Source organism: Aythya ferina (assembly GCF_964211825.1).
Source record: "Aythya ferina genome assembly, chromosome: 11".
In the NCBI taxonomy this organism is placed as follows: domain Eukaryota; kingdom Metazoa; phylum Chordata; class Aves; order Anseriformes; family Anatidae; genus Aythya; species Aythya ferina.
The window spans coordinates 5,778,863-5,799,416 of NC_140307.1; the positions used below are offsets into that span (position 1 = coordinate 5,778,863).

A 20,554-nucleotide genomic window follows, 5' to 3' on the forward strand; every position below is an offset into this window, starting at 1 on the left:
TAAATGAAACAAGCTGAAAAACACTGTGGCACCAATAAATATTAATAAGTTATTGTTTGTTTTCTTTACCTTGCTTATGAATTCATACAAAGACAGTGCTAAGACATTAACTCCAGTCTATTAATTGCCACCTGATAATTGCCACCTGATACTTTTCTCCTGGATAATTAGGTACCCATTAGTTCTAATCAAGTAGTTACTTAATTATTGCAGTAATTAGTCTAATGGACTAGCAAATTGAAGCTTTATCACTTTTGGATACTTAATGTTCCTGACAGAGTACTTCACAAGTGTCAGGGTTCCTGATTCAGCAACCTGCCATCTATGAACCCCCTGCTGCCACTTCCACCCCACCCACGCTGCTCCCCAGCCACTTGCTGAAGCAACTCTGATTGTCAAAGCCAGAGGCAACATAAGTTTGAGTCCTTCTTCCATCTCATTCCCCTTTCCACCCCCGTCTATGCCTCCCCTCCTGTGCTCTTACTGCTCGGCTCATTCCACACCAAAAGAACTTTGTTGGGAAATTAAATAACATCTTGGCATGGAGATCACATGCATTAGACTGTATGGCAGCGTGATTCAAAGGAAGGAGCTAATGTTGGCAGGTGTGGGAAGAAAAAAGCAACTGTGAGGGGAGAAATAATAAAGAACGTTCATGAATACTCAAACACAGCCAGGCTTGGAAAGAAAAAGAGAGAGAAGCAAAGACAACTGGTGGTAAATGAAGGCATAGCTCCAAGGTCTGGGACTGGTAATAGGTCTCTCTTTCATCTTTGAATCAGAGATGTGAATCTAACACATTTTTACTGAATAAAAATCCTGGGAAGTCATTTCTGCCCATGGACTCTGTAGCACAGAGTTGGTAGACAAGAAACCACTAGCATTTCTCTGGCCTATATTTTTATGATTAATTTAATACTTAATTCTGAAGGGCTGTCAATCCTACACCTAACACTTCCTTGATATTCAGTTCAGAAAGGGCATGTGAAATGCCATCCTCCCGCTGCTTTCCGTGTACTGGTCCATACGTTGTCTTTGTGGATCATGCTTTCTTTTGGATCCTAGTATGTTTGAGACAGGCACAGGCATTTAGGAGCATCACAGCATTAAATGTGGATTTCTGTCTCCCATTGATCATCTGATCCAGATTCTCCCAAGCCTTTTCATGTCAGATTTGTATCAGAATTGATCATCAAGCCCTTTGGCAAGTGTCATCTGCCCCAGGCGTTGCAATGTGTACCGTATAAAAGCTCGTTGTACTGGGAAAGGGAAAGGGAGGGGGAAGAGAATTGATCCTGCACAGAAATAAAGAGGTTAATTCCATTCAATAATGCTTGACAACTTGCTAATGGTTAAACTACTTCACATATGTGGTAAGATTATGTATTCTGAAATAGATGTATTTGCCTTTCTTGATCGGATATCTGATGTTTCCATTACTGCTAACTCTGTAGCACAGCCTGGGGTTTTGTCCAGAGAAAGGCTCCATAACATGCCATGATTGATTTCTGCTGGAGGGTGCTGGGTTTCCAACCAGCCAGGTACCTGGGTTTGTTTTTATGAATAGGAAGGCACAAGCTGGTGACTGGTTTTTGACCTACTGTGGAACTAAAACAAGGAGAAGTTGTGCACTGGATCAGATTTCTCTTATGCTTCAAAATCTATATAATTTATGTTATCACACAGAGACCAGAGTCCCCTAGTCAGCCATGTAACACATATTCATAAAACAGAACATACTCCTTACTGCAGTATCCTCACAAACGTCAGAATTCGATTTACTTATTGAATTTTTCTCAGTATGTTCATATTATCAGAACTAAGAAGCCAACAGTTTTCTGGTGAAGCATAAATTCTCCTAATTCTTCTTACTTTACAAAAAAATAAGTTCCTTTTTCAGTTACTTTATACTCTTACCCAAAATACTCAGACCACGATAAAGAGGTCACTTGCTCATGAGATTTCTGCCATAGCTCCATGTGCATTCATCACAACTGTTTGTAAATGCTCATTTACTCTGAAGTTACTCTTTAGGTAACAGACAATAAAACCTTATGCTGTTATTGAGAAATCAAACCATAGAACTGCTTAAACACCTGTGTGAGGCCACTGAGCAATAACAGTCCCATGCACTCAAAGCAAAATTAGGCAAAGTGTACTTGGCCCATTAAGAAAACATATTGCTTGAAATTACAGTGCCTCAGGATGCCTGGATCCTGCTCCTGGTGCTGGCTCCATTGGATAAGGCTGCCAGCCCTACTCAGCATGGGACCTGTATTGACCTGAGTTCAAGTATCTGAAACCACTGTCTCTGTCAAAGGCTCCAAGTGGCAGAAATTTACCATGGATAACCTCATCTGACCTCCCAGAACAGCTTATACTTTTCTGTCCTGCTGTGATAAAACTTGCTCCAAATTTGTACCCAAAATGAGAGTGATGGCAGAGGGGCAACAGGTACTGGGGGGTCTGGGGGGCAGAGGGGACATCCAGGGGTCTCTTGACTGCTGTGCCTCTGCCAGGGCTGTACAGAGACCGGCTGTCTCCAGTGCTATCGATCTAGCACAAGAACTAAATTCATTTTAAGGATGCTGAGAGAGAATGAGAAAACTATACGTGACAGATGTTAGTCACGTTGCTTAATGTACTACTTGAAGGTGTTCAGATGCTCTGGTGATGAGGGTGCTAATAAAACCAATGTAGAATAGAGTGAAACAGGCTAAGAAAGGAATTTTAGCGTTAGAAAACTAAAAAGGCTTTTTAGCTTGAGGGTGGATTAAATGTCATACTATCCACGTCATCAATTTTCCCTCTGGATTTGACTTTGAAATACTTGTGGAGTTCTTCAGAAATGACATAGCAACAAGCAAATTAGAAGACAAACTGAGAATACCTTTTATGTTGGAAATACCAGGAGAAACTGTCCAATGGATATTCAGAGAGAGAGATGTAGAAATCATTAAGGCAAGATTGCTTGGAAAGCTTATGATGGTGTTTCATGCAAAAGAAAAGTGGAAAAAAGAAGCATAAAGAAGCAAAATCCTTAGCACCTTTTCCCTATCTCTCTCTATACACTTTCTAGCACTTCAGTTCACAGGCTCAGTAGGCAATCAATTTTAGCTTGTAACAATTCAGCAGTTTAAGATCTCCATAATAGTTTGGACCACTGCTGTTCAATGGGCTGCACAGCTTATGGAAAAGCCTGCATGTTGTTCTGGGGAGAGGTAAGCACAAAGGGAAGGAAGAATCAGGGAGGCGAGCTGCTTCCAATTTGTCTATCCAAATCTAAGATGTTTTTATGGGGTGTGGGTTATTATTGGAAAGATCTTAGTCTTCATCTCTTTGAGGAGTTCCTTGAGCAGTTCTTTTATACTTTTCATCATTTTCTTGATGTTGTACACATGGAAAAAATGCCAGCCGAGAGAACACAGGGGATAAGACAGATCAAAGACAATTGCTCAGCCTTCTGCCACTGAGTAAAGAAGGGTTGTTTGCCTGTGTGGGAAACTGAGTAGCTAAAGGGTGACATACAGAATGCAATGTGCATCCTCATGAGCACTTCTGGCAAACATAAAGTGCAAGATACCTTGCACAAAGTTAGAGGAATTTGCCATAAGGGAGGCTGAAATGTTACTGGGGTGTAGCTAATTCACAGCCAGTCTGGTCCTTGCTCCCATCTCCTGACTGCCACAAGGGGCTACATCCTGGGTCCTGCTAACAAGAAGAGCTTGGTACCCAAGAATTTCAAAAGAGCCTGAGGTGGAGTCATACTTAGTTTGGAAAGCCACTCCCAGCCATAGTTTCATCCTTCTGGCATACCTAGACAGAGAGGTAAGAATATGAAAGAAATGTTACAAAACTCATGTCCCAGGAGATGCAGCACTGGCTAGAGGGAGGAGAGGTGAATGTCTGGGCCGCCTTCCATTGCTGTATGCCAGCCTCATTGGGCTTCTGTAGCTGGCCTTTGCTAAAAGTTAATGATATGTAAACAGATAAAAATTATCTGGTAAAAAATTATCTGGCTCTACTTTCTCGTTCTGGTATTGGGGAGAATCCAGGTGAAGCAAGCACCAAATGCTCAAGTTCAGTTCACCCTCTTGGACATCTGTCTTCTGTCACCCCAGTGCAGAAAAGCCTGGTAGGTGCCAGTTTGGCCATCTCTCCTATCAATTGCTGCAAGGGATTTGTGGTATCTTCTTTAACAACATGTACATCAACAGCACAACCAGCACAGTTGTCCAAGTCTGCACCAGTGCCCCAGAAACAGCCTGGGGGACTTGGATGTCCTCTCATGTATCATCCTAACACAGCAAGTAATATGCTTCCCTTCTAATACTACTTTCTTGTCCTCATTTTGATGGTCCTAGTATAAGTCCAAGACAATCTCAGGGTAAAAATGAGGAGGGACTGATCATTCTCAATTTGGGCATGTGGATGTTTGAACCCCTGGATTGGAGGATCTTTGTTTTTTGTTGTGATTTTGTTTTTTTGCAGGTTCTTCTCAGCTGCTTGTCAGACTGGGCCATGATGAGACTCAACATCTTGCAGAGACATAAAATGGAAAACAGGCAACTCATCAGAAAAGTAGCAGCTGTTTTACACCATCACAAAACAAAATCATCATACACTAAAAACTAGATTTAGCAGTTTAAAAGAGCTGCTAAAACAAAATTAGCTGGAGACAACAGCGCGGTTTTGTAACTGACAGTGCTTCACTCAAACGCCCTAATTCATGTAAAAACAACTTAGGAAACATTAAACGGCGGATGCTTTTGGAAAGGGGAAGAGCATTCAGACTTTCAATAGCTGCTTAGGAAGAACACACAGATTTATTACATCATTTTTTTTTCTTTTACGAATTTTAAATAAGCATTGTGTCAAAACTGCCACCTCTTAAATAACAATGATGCTACAGTCCTCCTGACAGAGGGAGACACCAGCTTTTATTGGCAAGTCATTTGTATTTATTGCAGGCTGAAAGCCAGTAAAAAGGTTGTACAAAACTTCAATGGGAAATGAGATGGAATAAGAAGGCCTTGAGCAGTTGGGGTCATCAAACACTTCAATAACTCGGTATGGCTGTTCATACAACCATAAGTTCATACACATGGAGAGGATATAAAGACCCAACTGCCTTATGAATGGGCTTTCTGTTGCCCTCTCATATGCATACACAATCTGTGCTAGATACAGGTGGAACACGAGTTTTCCTTTGGCCCAGCTGTATTCCCCACTGAGGATAAAAATTTCCCTGTGATGTAGATACATTCTACCAATAACCAACACAACTTACAAGGGTTACAAATTTGTCTGGCAAGAGATTTAAGTAAGCCAATTACTACTAGGGTGCATGTGGCTTGACCAGAGGTCTGTCATCTAGGAGCCATAAAAGGGTGATTCTTGATTGCTTGGGACTAAATTTAAGTTGTCCATATGATTACTAAGAGAATAATTTGTTTTATTTATTTATCTATGTTTTATCCCAAATCAGCCTAATTTTAGTCTCTAGTATATTTTGTCTGCCTGTGGAATGGGCACAACTCCACAATCCTTAACAGTCTCTGTGGGTTTTGTAAAGTTAATATCTAGAAATAGCTTGGAAGGTTAGTAGTAACACATACGTGTCAAGAAGGGAATATTGCCACTGACAGTAATAGCAGTTATGATTGTTTAGATGTAATCCATATGCTTTTCAATAGACTCAAGTCTCTGACAGCTCTTTTCCTGACCTGAGTTTCTGGGAGCGCATACAGCACTCCATAAAGCAGCCTTGCTCTGGCAGGGATGCTTCCAGGTCTCTCATGGTGGCAACTCCCTACAGCCTTGGTGTCTTAGGAGAATCTCCCATCACATCCCATCAAACTGCTGCCTGAGAAGCAATTTTGGGCTGGATATTGCATAAAGGAGGGATAAAGTTTAAGCTGAGGTCTGGCTATTTGTTCTGTGCAGACAGGTTGTGGCCCTGAAGAAGTCTTTTTTCTTCAAATAAATTGCAGGGGTGGAAGTATAAAAAATGCCCCATTCTTCGAGGGTATTTTTATTTAGATCCCACTCTTCAAAAGACTACCTATAGATGTAAAAGTCGAGGTGCAATCCGAAGTTTGAAAAGTTACAGACTCATACAGACAGCTTCTGATGGATCTGAATTTTTCAGCTGAAGAACATCACTGCTCTTGACCTGAGACCTAGATTTCACATTTCAGGAATTAAATGAGCATCATTTTCTAAAAGACATTAGACCAAGGCTGGGCTATCCAAAATATGGCTTCAGGATTTAGATGAAGACATTGTCATGTCAAGGAGACTTAAAACCTGACATGTCTTTTTTTCTGTTGAAAAGCCAGCCCTAGTTTGTTATACCACATCGTGGCTTGTTATGTGCAGGAGACAAAGGAAAAGTGGAAGTTGTTTTGGATTTAACATCTCTTACAGGATTGTTTGCAGTAACAGGGCATAAGGCTCAGTGACCTAGATGATCTGGCCTTGTCTTATATTACTCTCTTCCCAATTTATCCTAAGACTGTGCCAAAAACCTGCCAAAATATAAGGGAAATGTTTGTGACCCCTGCCAAACAGAGAAGCCTCTGGCTCTGAGATACCTCAAATGTTTTGATTAGACTGAAGGAGCTGAGCCTGAAAATAGGGGAGTGCAAAACAAAAGAAAGACTATTTCCTACCTGCTGCTGCAAGGATGGGAATTGTGTATGAACGCTTGTCCTGCTCCTTCCATACAGGCATCCTGATTTTCTCAAGAAAGTATTCAGCCTGCTTTAAAAAGATAAAAATATTTTAAAATATAATATAAAATAACATAACAGAATAAAAATATAGTATAAAATAAAATAAAATAAAATAAAATAAAATAAAATAAAATAAAATAAAATAAAATAAAATAAAATAAAATAAAATAAAATAAAATAAAATAAAATAGTAGAAATTGTGATGAGGGCAAGGAGATGAGAGCCTCAACCCACAAATGGGCCATATTCACCTTCCAGAAGATGGATGGCCACTCCAGCCACCCAGATGCACCACTGCTGCAGCTCTGGGGGCATGAACAGAGGACCTTGAGGCAAGCAAGGCGCAAAGTCAGTGGGGAGATTGACTGATCTTGTTTCGGATCAGATGGATGGCTCTAAATGACCTGTAAAGACGTTCTCTGAGCCCTGAGCCACAACATTAAGAGCCAAGACACCACTAGCACTTCTGAAGTAGTTATTAGTGACTGAAGTAGCACTTGTCAACTGCGACTTCAGTTTCAAGTAATAGTTTAACAGCATCAACTTGAAGAAAGGTTATATCTCTGTGTGTCTGGTGTGCTGCTGACACTTAAAGGAAATAATTGGTAGACTTGGAGCAGGGGCAGACACCAGTGATAGAACAGGAGAGGAGGTTGGATACTCGAAGAAAAACTTCAACAATTTTGCATGAAACAAGAGCCAGGAATCCATCCTAGGCTTTGGCATAAAAAGCAGGAGGAAGATGTAACCCAACCTGCAGAAAAAGCTCCACTCCCCAGCCACAAGCTGTGCTGCTGTGCCATTTCAAGGCTCATCTACAGCTGCAGGCTGCAGTCCTGTCCCACCGAGAGGACAAAAACATGTTGCCCCTTGCAGTTCTTGGCTGGCTTTTTGGAAAGCACATGTAATGCAATCTCCAGCTGATTTTTGGCTTCAGGACAGCAAAGCCCAAGAGAAAGTGTATGTGTATATGTGCATGTGTGCTGAGAAAGAGAAGACAGGAAATCATCTGGAATGAAGTGCTCAGGCTCATTTTACCTGTAGCTTGGCTGTGTGACTCTAAAATAAAGGAATTAGCATGCAAATCCAGCAGTCCCTGGGCTGTCATCACCTTCCAATTAGCTGCATTTGATTTTGGTGGGCACTGATGGATTGTGTCAGCAGGTGAGGCAGGATGTCTAAAAGGTGCTCTGGCTGCCACAGGCAGGAGAGGGCTGTGTGTGTGCTTGTTTTTCCCTGGTGCTGGTTGCTGGAATTATGCTGGCCTGCCAAAATAAAAGCACCACTGATGCTCGCTGGCTGGAGGAACTGACTCTGATCGTGGTTATCCTGTGTTCCTGTGGGCAGTGTGACAAAGTCAGAGCAGAGCAACTGAGGCCAAGTGAGCTGGCCCACCAGTTGGCCAGAGAAAAGTCTGGGTGTTTCAGACACCCAGTCTGAAGCAGTTGTTGCTGGTTACTGTCCCATTCTGTTCTACTATGCCCGGTTAAACCATTTTTCTAATGCATGTTATGTATCACCTGTATCGCATGAGGTACCCCACAGCACCCTTTAGAGAAGTTATGAAGCTGCTGTGCTTGGTCTTGATGAATTAGGAAATCTTGTCTCATCCCAGGGAATGCACAGACAAAGCTAAAACAAGCAAATTACAGTTGCAGCCATGGAAGAGGAGCTTTGCAAACACACTTCTTGCCCTCAAAAGGAGACAATGTGTATGTTCTGGCCAGACATCCTGAGAGGGTAAAGGGGCTCTGGCTCCTTGGCTGCCCCTAAGACCTGTTCCTGAGGGGGCCAGCAGTGTTTCAGCAGACCAAGCTGTAGTTGTAGGGTTTGTGAGAGTCAGAAGAGTGCCTCTGAAGTGAAGAGTAGCTTGTGTTTAATGAAACAGAAGAACTGTCATGAGAAAAGGGCTGCCAGGGGAATGAAGCCGAGACAGCTCTGACTTGGTCACACCAATAAATTAGGGAAATTACATTTACAGAACAATTTTAAAACACAGGCATGTGATCCAATTTGTCCAGAAAAGGGGATGTTTCCACAGATAATAAGCAAGCAATTCCAATCCTCTGTAAGAGTTTTAGTTGTGTAGAGTCAGAAAATTCTGCATCTTTTCTGTTTGTTATAAATAAAGCTCAGAAGGACATAGATATTCTGCATACAATAAATTAGAGGAATTAGAACAAGTTGAAGAAATTGTTCACGTTAGAAGTTTTGGTAACAGTAAGTGTGGGCTGCAGGTCATGACAGAAATAAGATGAGGCAAGCAGGATTTTGTGGATTGAAAATTAGAAATTCATGGTCAGCTTAAGATGATAGCTCACCATGCATGAGTAAATGTCAAAGGAACTGCTTAAAATTTTACTTTTGGACAAAACAAAACAAATTTGGAGTAGACTTGTGAGTCATTGTCATAGCAATGATGATTGAGTTTGTATATGCAGACAAGGTTGCCCAGAGAAGAGTACGGGAGCAGAAAAGAGACTAAGGATTGTTATCTGTGGCCAACACAAAATTGGAGGGTGGGGATGATGATGAGGGACCTTCAGTCAACAAGAGCAGCATCAATACAGAACTGAGTCACAGATGCCCAGAAGAACAAAATTCAAAAATTAAGCAATGATGTCACAAGTGGCTGATGGTTCAAGAGGCTGAGGGTAGCATTCTGCTGCCAGGTTTTGCCCAATAAGAAATATGGAAAGATTTTTTTGAGAGCTATTTCAGTGGGACGTAATGTTGGGTACACAGGATAGAGGAGGTAGAAAAAGCATATTGAGCAAGCCTAGAGAGGTAAGGGAACAAGGTCTCCAGAGAGGCAACACAGGCAAGGAGAAGTGCTTACAAATTGAAGGAATAAAGCATTGTGTTGTGAGACCTGGTGAAGAGAGAATAGTGAAAGGTTTTGGGAGTATGAGGAAGGAAATGAGAAGGGAAACTAAAGATGAAGAAATAAAATTAGACTTCTGGGTTATAAGGGTAAAAAAAAAAAAAAAAAAAAAAAAAAAAGGAAGAAAAATGTTTGTGACTGTAATGGCAGAAGGAGGAAAAAGAGAAAAACAACCTGATTCAATTTTCTCATCAGATAAATCAGCAAGAGACTGTACACTGCTACAAACAAAGACAAAAAGGGGAAAGTTGAGGAAGAAGTCAAAAATGTGGTTGGAAGAAGTCATGAGAGACTGGGACCAGGGCTGGAGGAGGGCAAGAGAGAGGATGTTGCCAGGAAAGAGAAGACAAATGGCTCTGATGTGGATGAGAAAGTGAAGCTGAAGTGGACTGGATATCTGTACTAATGGAGGGCCAGGATGGGATAACCTTGTGGAGGATTCCAGCAGAAGATGAGATCTCAGCTCCATCCTGACCTGCAAAAAGGGCATTGAACTTATCCTAAAAGCAAAGGATGGTGAGGAAAGAATTCAAACTACTGTTAATAACAACATACAGTTTAACTATAGCAATAATAATGGTGATACTTTGAGCTATACATCATCTGTTTCTGCTGGTTTTGATTACTTTAAAACAGAGCATGCCAAAGAAGCTTAGAAGAGCACTGTCACCTTTGGCACCTGCCCCAAATCAGGCCTGCAATCCTACCCATGTCTCACTCAGATTGAGAGCTTCTGTCCTTGAAATGTTAAACTCATTATCTGGGAGGTGTGGACAGTCTTGTGTCTCACAGCACTAGGAAGAAGAAATTTGACATGAGTATGTCACAGGAGGGGGGGCGGGGGGGGAAACAAAAAAACACTCCTGAGAAATGTTGAAAGCGCGTGTATTTTTGGCAGAGGATACTAGCCAGACTTGTCAGCTGATAGCATCCATAGAGCTGGAAGACTGAAAATGAACCGTATTACAACAAACAGAGATTTCACCACTGAAAGCAGTGCACTGACATTTATATTAGCTCCGTTTGACACAACCTGATGGGCTGGGCTGGAGTGGAGCCCGTGCAATATCCACCCACTTCCTCCTGCCCCAGCCCGCCTCTGCCGTGCACCTTTCTCACTGTCCTGGGGAAGAAGGAGCTCATACCCACTCTGATGCTCTTTGCTGCAGGAAGGGCAATTCCTCAGCCAAATGCTCAAGTAATGACAGAGGCAATACTTTTACCCTGCCCTGACCAGGGAAAGCCTGACAAGCTCCATCTAGAGAAGAAACTTGGTGGGGTCAGGAGAGGTTCCCCTCCTCTAGGTTACTGTGTGCTCTGACACTGAACCAGAGTGACCTCAGTGGAGTTACCCTGATTTACCTGGAGGTAGTAGGGAGCAGGATCCAGTCCAATAAATTGCATCAATTTAATGGGGATCATATATGAGAAAGGAAAGTCTGGACCCTCGGTCCCCGGGGCTACTTTGGGGGCTGACTGTCAAGGTGTGTTTTTTATTGTGTGTACCGCTTGTCTGATGATAGGAACTAAATTGAGAAGAGGCTCATTTCTCACAGGCCACTGAGCAACCAGAATGTGCTAACTGTCATACGTAGGAAGCACTCAGGTGTCGGGATTGTCAAGAGAGAAAGTGCAGCGCTTTTTATTAACTGCAAGAGCAATCAGCTCTGTCTGGGTCTGCTCAGTCTTGTGGAAACACATAGTTCACACTGGGCAATGCTCAGAGGCTTAACACAGGTATCAACACTGTGCCTCCAGTAATAACTTCACATTAGAGCTGTTGCATTACGGACTATTGCATAGTCACAATTATACTTGTGCTACCTGGTAGCCTGATCTCTGACTTGAAGGCATTTGCTAAGTCTGAACAGGTCGAATATTCCAAAATTCAGTAGCACATTCGAACAGTATTTTGTCTTGCCCTCAGAGGTTTTGCACGGTTGATGCAAAGGCTGCATAGACCCTTTTTACCTGGCATCTTTTTACCAGAGGGATATCATAGCCAGGCAGCACAGTGCATGGCAGAGAGACCCTAAAAGGAAAGGGGGTGAGGAAGATGCATTAAAGTCATTGATAGTCTCCTCCTGAAGGTAAGATAGCTCCACAAAGTCCTTCTCTGAAAGCTGTAAAAATACCCCCAGATTTTGGGGGAATTAAACATGATCTTGAATTGATTTAGATTAACTTACTTTGAATTATATTTGGTTTAAATTCATCAACAATAGAAAAAAAAATAACACTTCTGAAAAATTGGTTCTGGTAGCAACAGTGCCTTTTGCTAGCAATATCAAGGTTGAATGTATCCAGGTGTCGTCTGCATTCTACCACTGGGCAGTACAAGAGACATCCAAACCCCACGACCAAAAGCCATCACAAGTAGTTCCCTGCAGCATGCCTAGGAAAGAGGCCAAACACCCAGAATCACTAAATAGATTCTGCACCACCCAGGGGTTATAAAACATGATATCAAAAGCTCCATCTCTGCCATGGAGTCAGCACCTAGGTGAGCATTGCTGCATCTCAAGAAGTACCAGAAGTGAGGGGTTTTCTAGCCTCTTGTCTCAGCTGGGAGTTTTCTACCTGAAATGAACAGTCTTTTCCCTAGCATAAAATCAGTACACAATTAAACGCATATATGAGAGTAAGGTTTTGATGTTTACTTCACCACTTTACCCAGAGAAAGCCCTGAGAATAGCATTAAAGCAAGAGGCCAGCTGGGCCAACAGAAATGTTCACGGCTGGCTGCAGCACAGTGCTTAGCTGCAAGCATGGAAAATAACCCTCTACATCAGAGAGAGAAAAATGAAATATCTAAGGCACACTAGCCACTGCGGTGGCTGAGTCTCTCCCCTTTTCACATGGTCAGAGATGCTGAACTCCCCTCTCTGATTGCTCTGGAGTGAAGTACTGCCTTGTGGTGCCACAGGAAAAGCAGACCCACAGAGTCCTGCATATGATTCCCCGGCCAGGCAGCACGTATCGATGACAAGTGAAGTGACACATCCTGTCTTCAGAGAAGGGTCGGTCAGCTGTACAGCGGTTTGTGCCCTTAGCAGGTGCTTCAATGTCAGAGGTATTAAAGCTGGTTATTTTCAGCCCTGTGCTGAGTGCCAAACAGTCTTGTTCCTCCCCTACCCCCATTCTAATTAAATTTATAGGCAGCAACTATCAGCTGGCCTAAGAGTTGAGCTGTCAAGTTAAGAGAAAAGCGCCAGCAGCACAAACCCCTCCAGCTGGAAAGACAGAGTTTCTGATGGTGGCTTTACTTTCTGGAAATTATCTTTCCCGTCTCATCTCTCATATGTTTCCCGATATATCTCATCTTTTTCTCTGTCTCTCACATACCCAGGTGCACACACGCGCACAGGCACATGTGAGTTATGTGCTATAGTGCCTTGCTTTGGTGGATTGCCTCTGTCTACATAGAAATATATATAGTATAGCTGAGGGCTCTATCCTTCTGTCAGCTACATCAGTGTAACACAGACTTCACCAGCAGTGAATATGCCTCAAATGATTTGACTCTAGACACAGTCTGTTCTGATTCAGCTGGAGCTAGCAAGAACATCCCTGGAAATCAGGCTTTCTCTGCCCAAAGTTTTGTGTTTCTTGGTACACAGAAATTTAACAGTAATTATTGAGTTAATTGTGGTAGAATCTGTATAATTAGTAAATCTTCATGACAGTCCCCGAAATGAGGTACTTGTAGCTTTAGAAAGGGTAGCTGAGATACAAAAATAATAAGTAAGTTGACTAAGATCTTGGAAAAAATCATTAGTGGAACTAAATTTCAGTCTCAAGAATGTCTGACAGCTGTCTTCCCCAGAGTATCCCATGGAGCAGAGTCCCCAGTAGGCATTTGGGGCTGCCAGGTGTACTGCCTGCCTTCCACCACAACTCTGTGAATTAAACCCTTCTCTAGTTAATTCAGCAAAGACATATTACTGAATCCTCTTCCATTAAATCCTACTAAATTGTGGGGACTCTTGATCTTAAAACTTGGAGCCTTAGAAAATGTAAAAATCCTTCAGCCTTAAGGCATCCATAAACAGACAGAGAAATAATTGTCATGTAATGCCTACTACTGGACCCTGTATCCCATACTATTCAGAACTCAGCAATGACAAGAACTGGCTGGAAAAAACATCATCATCACCATCGTCACAATCCAGTTGAAATGGGCACCTAATTGCCTACATTAGTATTTGCCACAGAAATTGGTTGATAACTTTGCTCTTGGGAGGGAAAACAAGGACTGTACTGGACGTGTGATGGGCTATGAGAAATATGGGCTTTCAGCTTTAGAGCATTTTGCAGCTCCCAAATGATCTTGCTATGACTGCATGGTGCAAAGCTGTACCAGAGCTAGAACCTCATGCACCACCAGAAGACTTGTTTCAGAAGTTCTACAGGCAGGTCCCTGATAAAGTGTAAAAGCTTGGTCACAGCCTCAGGACTGATTCTTCCAGCAAGGCACTAAACTAAGAGGTCTTCACATGGTGAACATCCCCCACAACTTTTGGCTTTGCATTAGGGGGTTCTTCCAGGCTTCAGTCCCAAATGACCTCTTTAAGACTGTCTGACGCTATGGTGACTCCAGAGACACCTGCACCTGACAGGAAGGTGCAACCCCAGGATCTATAGGATATTCCCTTTCCCCTATTGAATTGTCCTTCAGGAATTCACCTTGCCTATCCCTGCCTTAGCCTGGGATATGTGGTGAGATCACAGCCAGCAGTGAAGTAACAGAAATACCATACAAATATATTTCCTACAGCCCTTTCATTTTAGCCAACCAGATTTGGGCTGTGGTGTGTTTTTGCTTGCTCACCCTTCAGAGAGCATTGACTGGTCTCTGGGTAGCAAAGCAAGAGCGCTCATCCAGGTCATTTCCCTCAGACTGGATCGAAGGAGAACAATTATGATAACACTATCCCTTCCAGAGGCTGCTCACAAAGTCACCAAAGTAGGAGGCTCAGGAGAGGTTTGTAGTGCACTGCTGCACACATTCCAGTTGGCTTTGAAGCAAGTTATACAAACTGGAGGATGTAGTGATTCTGATTTCTGTACCTTAAGGATGAGACATTGAACTGCATAGCCCAAAACCGATTTCCAGAATTTTCATAAGAAAAACTCATTCCACTGTCCCACTACCTCTGTGGTTCTGAAGAGTTTCCCAAAAGCATAAAAAGTCAGACAAGGCTGAGGGGAAGGACATACAGGAACTGAGTGATAAGAAGTTTCTTAGGCAGATGGTGGAATAGGGGATCTGCAAAAGGTGCTGAGTGTCCATATGGGGCTTTGGAAATTAGGAGGGGGGGGAAAAAAAGAAAAAAGAAAAAAAAGAGACTACATGATGGTTGGCATAGGTGAGACAGAGAAACAAGTTCATGTGATACACTGCTAACCTTCTTAAGTAAAATCAAAAGACTGAGGATCAGGGGGCAGTTTAGGTCTCCTCATGAATGGCTAAGATTTAAGATGCTCTAGGAAATAATCTGGACAATTTATCATTGCTTTCCCCCCCACAGAGAGGATAATTAATGCTGTAAAATGGAGTAGGCTCAGTGCACCCCTTTCTGATGTCAGGGGCCCATTTTAAGGTCAATGATTGAAATGCTGTGACGGTGTCAGCTGAGCTTTTGCGTCTGTTGCTAGGATTTTACTCACCAAGGACTCTTAAGGTGATGTATGTTCATTAGTTTACAAGAAGATATAATTACCAATCCAAACTGCACCATGTTTCATTTGCTACTAACCTTCTGATTCACCTAGGTAGGTGGCAATGAGTGCATTTGCTAACTGGTGATTACCAAATTAGTTGCATGATAAACCTTTTTCAACATACCTTTTAAGAAGAAAAAAACTAAAATGAATAATGAGTTGATTTTTTCTTTCAACATGCTATAATTTTTATTCATTTAACTTGAGCCAATTTATTAGGAGAAGGAGAGAGCTTGTATTCCTTTGCACTCCTTTTGCAAAAGAGGCAACCAACAGGAAAAATTCTGAATGTAGTTATGTTTTAAAATCCACATTAATTATAAATACACTTATTCTTTATAAAGGCAGGCTCTGCAGCCTGGTTAGGGGAGGGAATGGGGGGTCATGTATAAATTGTCTCCCAAGGACCCCACTGAAATTTCCATAGCATTCACCATATGACACTGATGTGTGAAAATTGACATGAAGATTTGAAAATTGGGACCGAGGGAGACCAAGCATAAAATAACTTCAATTTTGCGCTCTCTCTGTCTCTCGGAGGAATAGTGCAGTGGACTGACCAACACAACACAAACAAGCGAAGAGGAGAGAAAAAAATATTCAGGGAGAAGGATAGGAGTTATTAAAGAGAAAACACACTCCTCACTCACAGAGAGAAAGGATGATCAATGGATTTAGTCACAGAGAAATTCAAGCAGAAAATTGCTGCTGTTTTTTATCTGAGAGGCAGAAAGTTTAACCAAACCAGAATTCTCTCAACTCACTCCAAGGCAAACAGTGGAGAAAACCACTGTATTTTGAAACAGTAGGAAAGTGTATGTGCATGTGTAAATTTTTTTGTGCAATTTTACAATTTTATGATGCCAAATGAATTGTTAGGTAGAGCCCTTCCCTCCAGAAGTCTGCAATATGGAAGATCTTATAAACTCTTCATGCTCTGCCATGAGTTTTGAAACCCTTCCAAAATTAGAAAGCCAACCTCTTGCAGCATGAATAGTTAACAGGCTGTATATAGGGTGGAGTCACTGGACTCAGCTGCTAATAGAGAAATCCCATTCCTTCTTCAGAAAGAGAGTAAACCCATAAAATCAGTGAAAACTGATCAGGAAAAGAACCAAAAAATCAAATTTAAATGTTTCAGGCCTGTCTCCTGTAGCTTAAATTGTAAGGGGTTAAACATCTCACTCTGGACATATTTGTACCATTTTGAGATGCTAGGTATGTTTTCTTAATTCCTTTTCTTTGGGATGATTTGTGGTGCTGAGTGTGTTTTTTTAAAACCAATTTTTAGCATTCTGGAGGCTCTTGCTGGCACTTGTCTGCATACACAAAATCAGCCCAGCGTAGGACTGGCTGTTAGCGCTTCCAAAAACCAGATCACTATGCAAAGGCAGGAGGTACCAAAGCATTATTGAGCAGTGAAAATAACAACATACTTCTGGAGTTTAACTGCTGTTCTGGGAATAGATATCCATAACTTTCTTAACACTGAATAGGTGTTCAATAGTTCACATCCTTGGATTATTGGTCAAAATGCCAACCAGGGTTGGAAATTCACTTTAGGGCCTCAGCAGGACCATCCAACCCTCCTGCACGGTCATGCAGACAGACAGATATCCTATCTGTGTGTCCATGGATGTTTCTCAAAATCCAGATCTGTTATAAGCTTGGTTTTAAAATACCATATTCCAATCTGCTCTAGATAGACACTCAACACTCACCATCACCACCAGTGCTGAGTGTCACTCTTGTTGCTAGTGCTGCTATTTCCTTTGGATCACAAGTTGTTTGCTGTTCTCTGTTATCCCAAAGACATCTGCAAGACAATGGGAATATACATCTATACATTTGTTATGGAAGAAAACCTATGAAACCTATGTATATAGATAGAGATGAGTTATAGATACAGACAATGTTTTAGCTTTAAAAGTAACCGTTCTCTAGTTCCCTAAGTCCTAATGTAATTCTCAGACAGACAGGATGCACTGCACAGTCCTGAACACTCTACTGCCCCACCAGACTATTTTTCTTGGGCTTACTTACCTTATTTTATTTAGTTTTGATGCACATAAGATTCCTTGTGTTTGATGATATGATGATCTACAAAACCAATATTCATATGCTGTGGATCTCATGTATTACAAAGTGAAGTATATAATAATGAAAAATAGCCACAGCCATCTTTTCACTCTCCAGGGTATCTCAGCACCCTTATGGATGGCCGCACATACATGTATAGTCAGCACCATAGAAACAAATGGGGGGGAAATGGCAGCACACTCATTGTTCAAAGCTGGAATAACTTTGGTCTAGAAGCATACTTCATCCATAGCTTCTGTTGAAGACTATATTACAGAAGGTACTGAAGAAAAAAAAAAGTTTTTACATTTTTTTTGAAACAGAGTGCTTACATGTGGAGAGATGGGCCTTGTAGGTACTGAGGAACAGGCAGAAAGGAGAATTCTCTATTTCAAAAGTCTGTAGGAATTGTCATTAAACACCTTAAGGATTTTCAAGAGTGGCCAAAAGAGGATTCTCCATGACTCACAGACTAACACAAGAGCTGCCCATCATTGACTCTTAGTGCTCTACTGAGCATGAAAATAGTGGCATGAAAACAATCTGAAAAGGCGTTGCAGGTAATTTCACAGGGTAACAAGGAATGCCAGGCTCATCCTAATTACTGGCACTGGGGACATTTAAATTAAGAGCTGGGATCTTTAGGGCAGCGTCTATATTTCACACACTTTTTTTTTTCTTTTGTAATTTCTGTATTTTATGACAGTCCTTATATAGTAATATAAAATTAGATGTCTTTTTATGTGCCTCCTTTTAGTTTGCAAGTTGCACTCAAAATATGGTTTTGAGCTTCTTTCTACAACTAAAAAATCTAGGGCATTATATAAAAATAAATAAATTCTCCCAATGATGCCTTGATTGTAACAGATGAGGCTTTACAGAATGCCATGAGAAAATTACAAGAATTAACAATAGAACAATAATAATAATAGTAATAATAATACATGAACCAAAAATAAAATGCAAGGCCACAGTACCTAATGACTTCAATGTTTTCTTTTACTATCCTGTTGTAATACACTGGCCATGAGCTGGCATTGCATTGAAATACAGTTTTGTTGTGTGTGTCAAAGAAGCTGTCTTTTATTTATTTACTTAAATCTATTCACACTCCACCTGAACATGACAAAGTTGATGCCATCCTCTTTTTAATAAAGTCACATTGTCAAGTTGCATCTATTTCACAGAACTATGAGATAAGAATTTTGTCCAGTATTTTCATTATTAAATCACTCAAGGAGTCCTTCTAAGAATTAATTTTCTGATGGAAGGATGTCTTCCATCCTCTGTCTTGTTTAAATGTTTGTGTTTCAAATACTGTTTAAAGTACTTGAATTTCTCACCTTTAGATCCTTCTCAGTTTGTGTATGATCTTTATGGTCTTTTTCCTCTAAGAGGCCCACTCATTCCAATAAAAAGGTGATTTTCAAAAGAATTTCTGTTTTTATTTATATATAATCATAGTACAGATTGCATCAAATGCCTTAGAACATACATATAAAACACTCCTGGCTGGTTTCATGCAGCTGGGAGATAGTCGTCTCCCTGTGAAGTTTGCAGATGAAATATTCAAATGAAAAAGAAAGAAAAAAAAAAAGATATCACCTACCTCAAAAAGGTCTTCAGAAACCTGCTGGGGAAAGTTTGAGGAGCGAAGATAGGAATGATATACCACCATTTTTAAGAAAGGATGGACGAATCACCTCGACTGCTACTACAGAGAAATGTTTTTAAGGTTATTTTCAATTCCAGAGCAATAGTAGTAAATAATTTGCAAGCTCTCCTGAACATTTTAGCTAGAAAAGAGAGATTCTCAGAGGAAAAAAAAAAAAAAAAAAAAAAAAAAAAAAAAAAAAAAGAGGTATAATAGACCATTGGCTGCTGGATAATTGTTCCAGCCACAGAGGTTGGAATTACATCCAAGCTTTCTCCAAGTCTGACACGGGGCATATATTGAAGTTGGAGACAGTTCAGTGAGAGCTTATTTGGACTATATAGTTCTGTCAAAATGCAAGCACTTTACATACAGCTTCAGAGGTAAAGATGGAAGTATAAAGTTACTACAGTTCTAAAATGTCCACTTTAAGCAGCTTGGAAATACAGTAACTTGTTTGTGTTTTGCAATTTTTTTTTTTCTACAAAATTTTACATATATAGATATACATACATATTTACACATTTTTGTATATACATATATATATGTCTATGCATATATATACATACATGTAGAATTTAGTCTATTAATGTGAAATTATTCTAAAAGTCAAAAGTCAATATAATGCTGACTGAAGGAGATATAATCTTTAACTTCAAATACATCAGAAAGAAAGAATTGCAACCTCATATTCTTTTACGAAGTAGAGATCTGCAGTGGGTTAATCAGACTTTTGCATTTGGAAGCAGAAAGCAAAGGAAGAAAATGTCTGACTAATCTTATAGTAGATGTCATGGCTAAAATCAACAAAATGTATAGAAGAAACAACCCTTCTTGGTTTTTAGGCACCCCATTTTTTACAGACAGACAAAACTTCTTAAGGACATTCTTGCTATCTTAATACCTCAATCTTATTCAGTGTCATTTCTGAATGAAACTATTGTTGAGGCAACAGTGAGTTGCATAGCTCCATCAGCCTTCTTTAATTTGCTTGGAGATTATGGGAAAAACCTCTATAAATCAGTTTTATGACCTCATGAAAAACTTACAGTTGTATGGCATCACTTGCATGAATTATGAGATAGCCACAACAAGGACCAAAGATGTCAAGGACGCCAAAGCGAAGCTTTATGTACCCTGGGACATGGCATTGCATTTCTCAAATCTACAGTTGGCAGAAAGACTGAAGGCAGATATGGAATCTAAACTTCCCTCTGTCTCCTAAATGCAGAGCCGTGATTTGGAAAGGCTGTGAAGACATTGTTAAAATAGTCTTGAAAAGGGTCATTAGTCTGAAGATGTAGCAATTTAATTCTTCATTAGCATTATAAAATAAGCAGTATGTACACAGAAAAAAAAATAATCATATAGTTCTTTAAAAAAGAGTTCAGGACAAATGCGTTTTTTTTTCCCCAAACCAAAAGTTCTATTTTGAAATTTGCATAGTGCCTTTTGCTCAGAGACTTCATGTAGTTG

General features: G+C 40.8%; 1 long non-coding RNA gene across 2 annotated transcripts; it reads right to left on the reverse strand.

The window, feature by feature from the left end:
• Nucleotides 1–4,421: 4,421 nt before the first annotated feature.
• Nucleotides 4,422–17,240, reverse strand: LOC311442919. 2 transcript variants are annotated; one of them, XR_014696949.1, is made up of 3 exons: nt 17,067–17,240; nt 6,675–6,762; nt 4,422–4,538 (listed from the first exon to the last, which is right to left on the reverse strand). It is a non-coding gene; the product is annotated as an uncharacterized lncRNA (long non-coding RNA). The 2 variants fall into 2 exon arrangements; XR_014696950.1 differs by having other exon boundaries at nt 6,675–6,765; nt 17,067–17,128.
• Between the last annotated feature and the right edge of the window lie 3,314 nt (nt 17,241–20,554).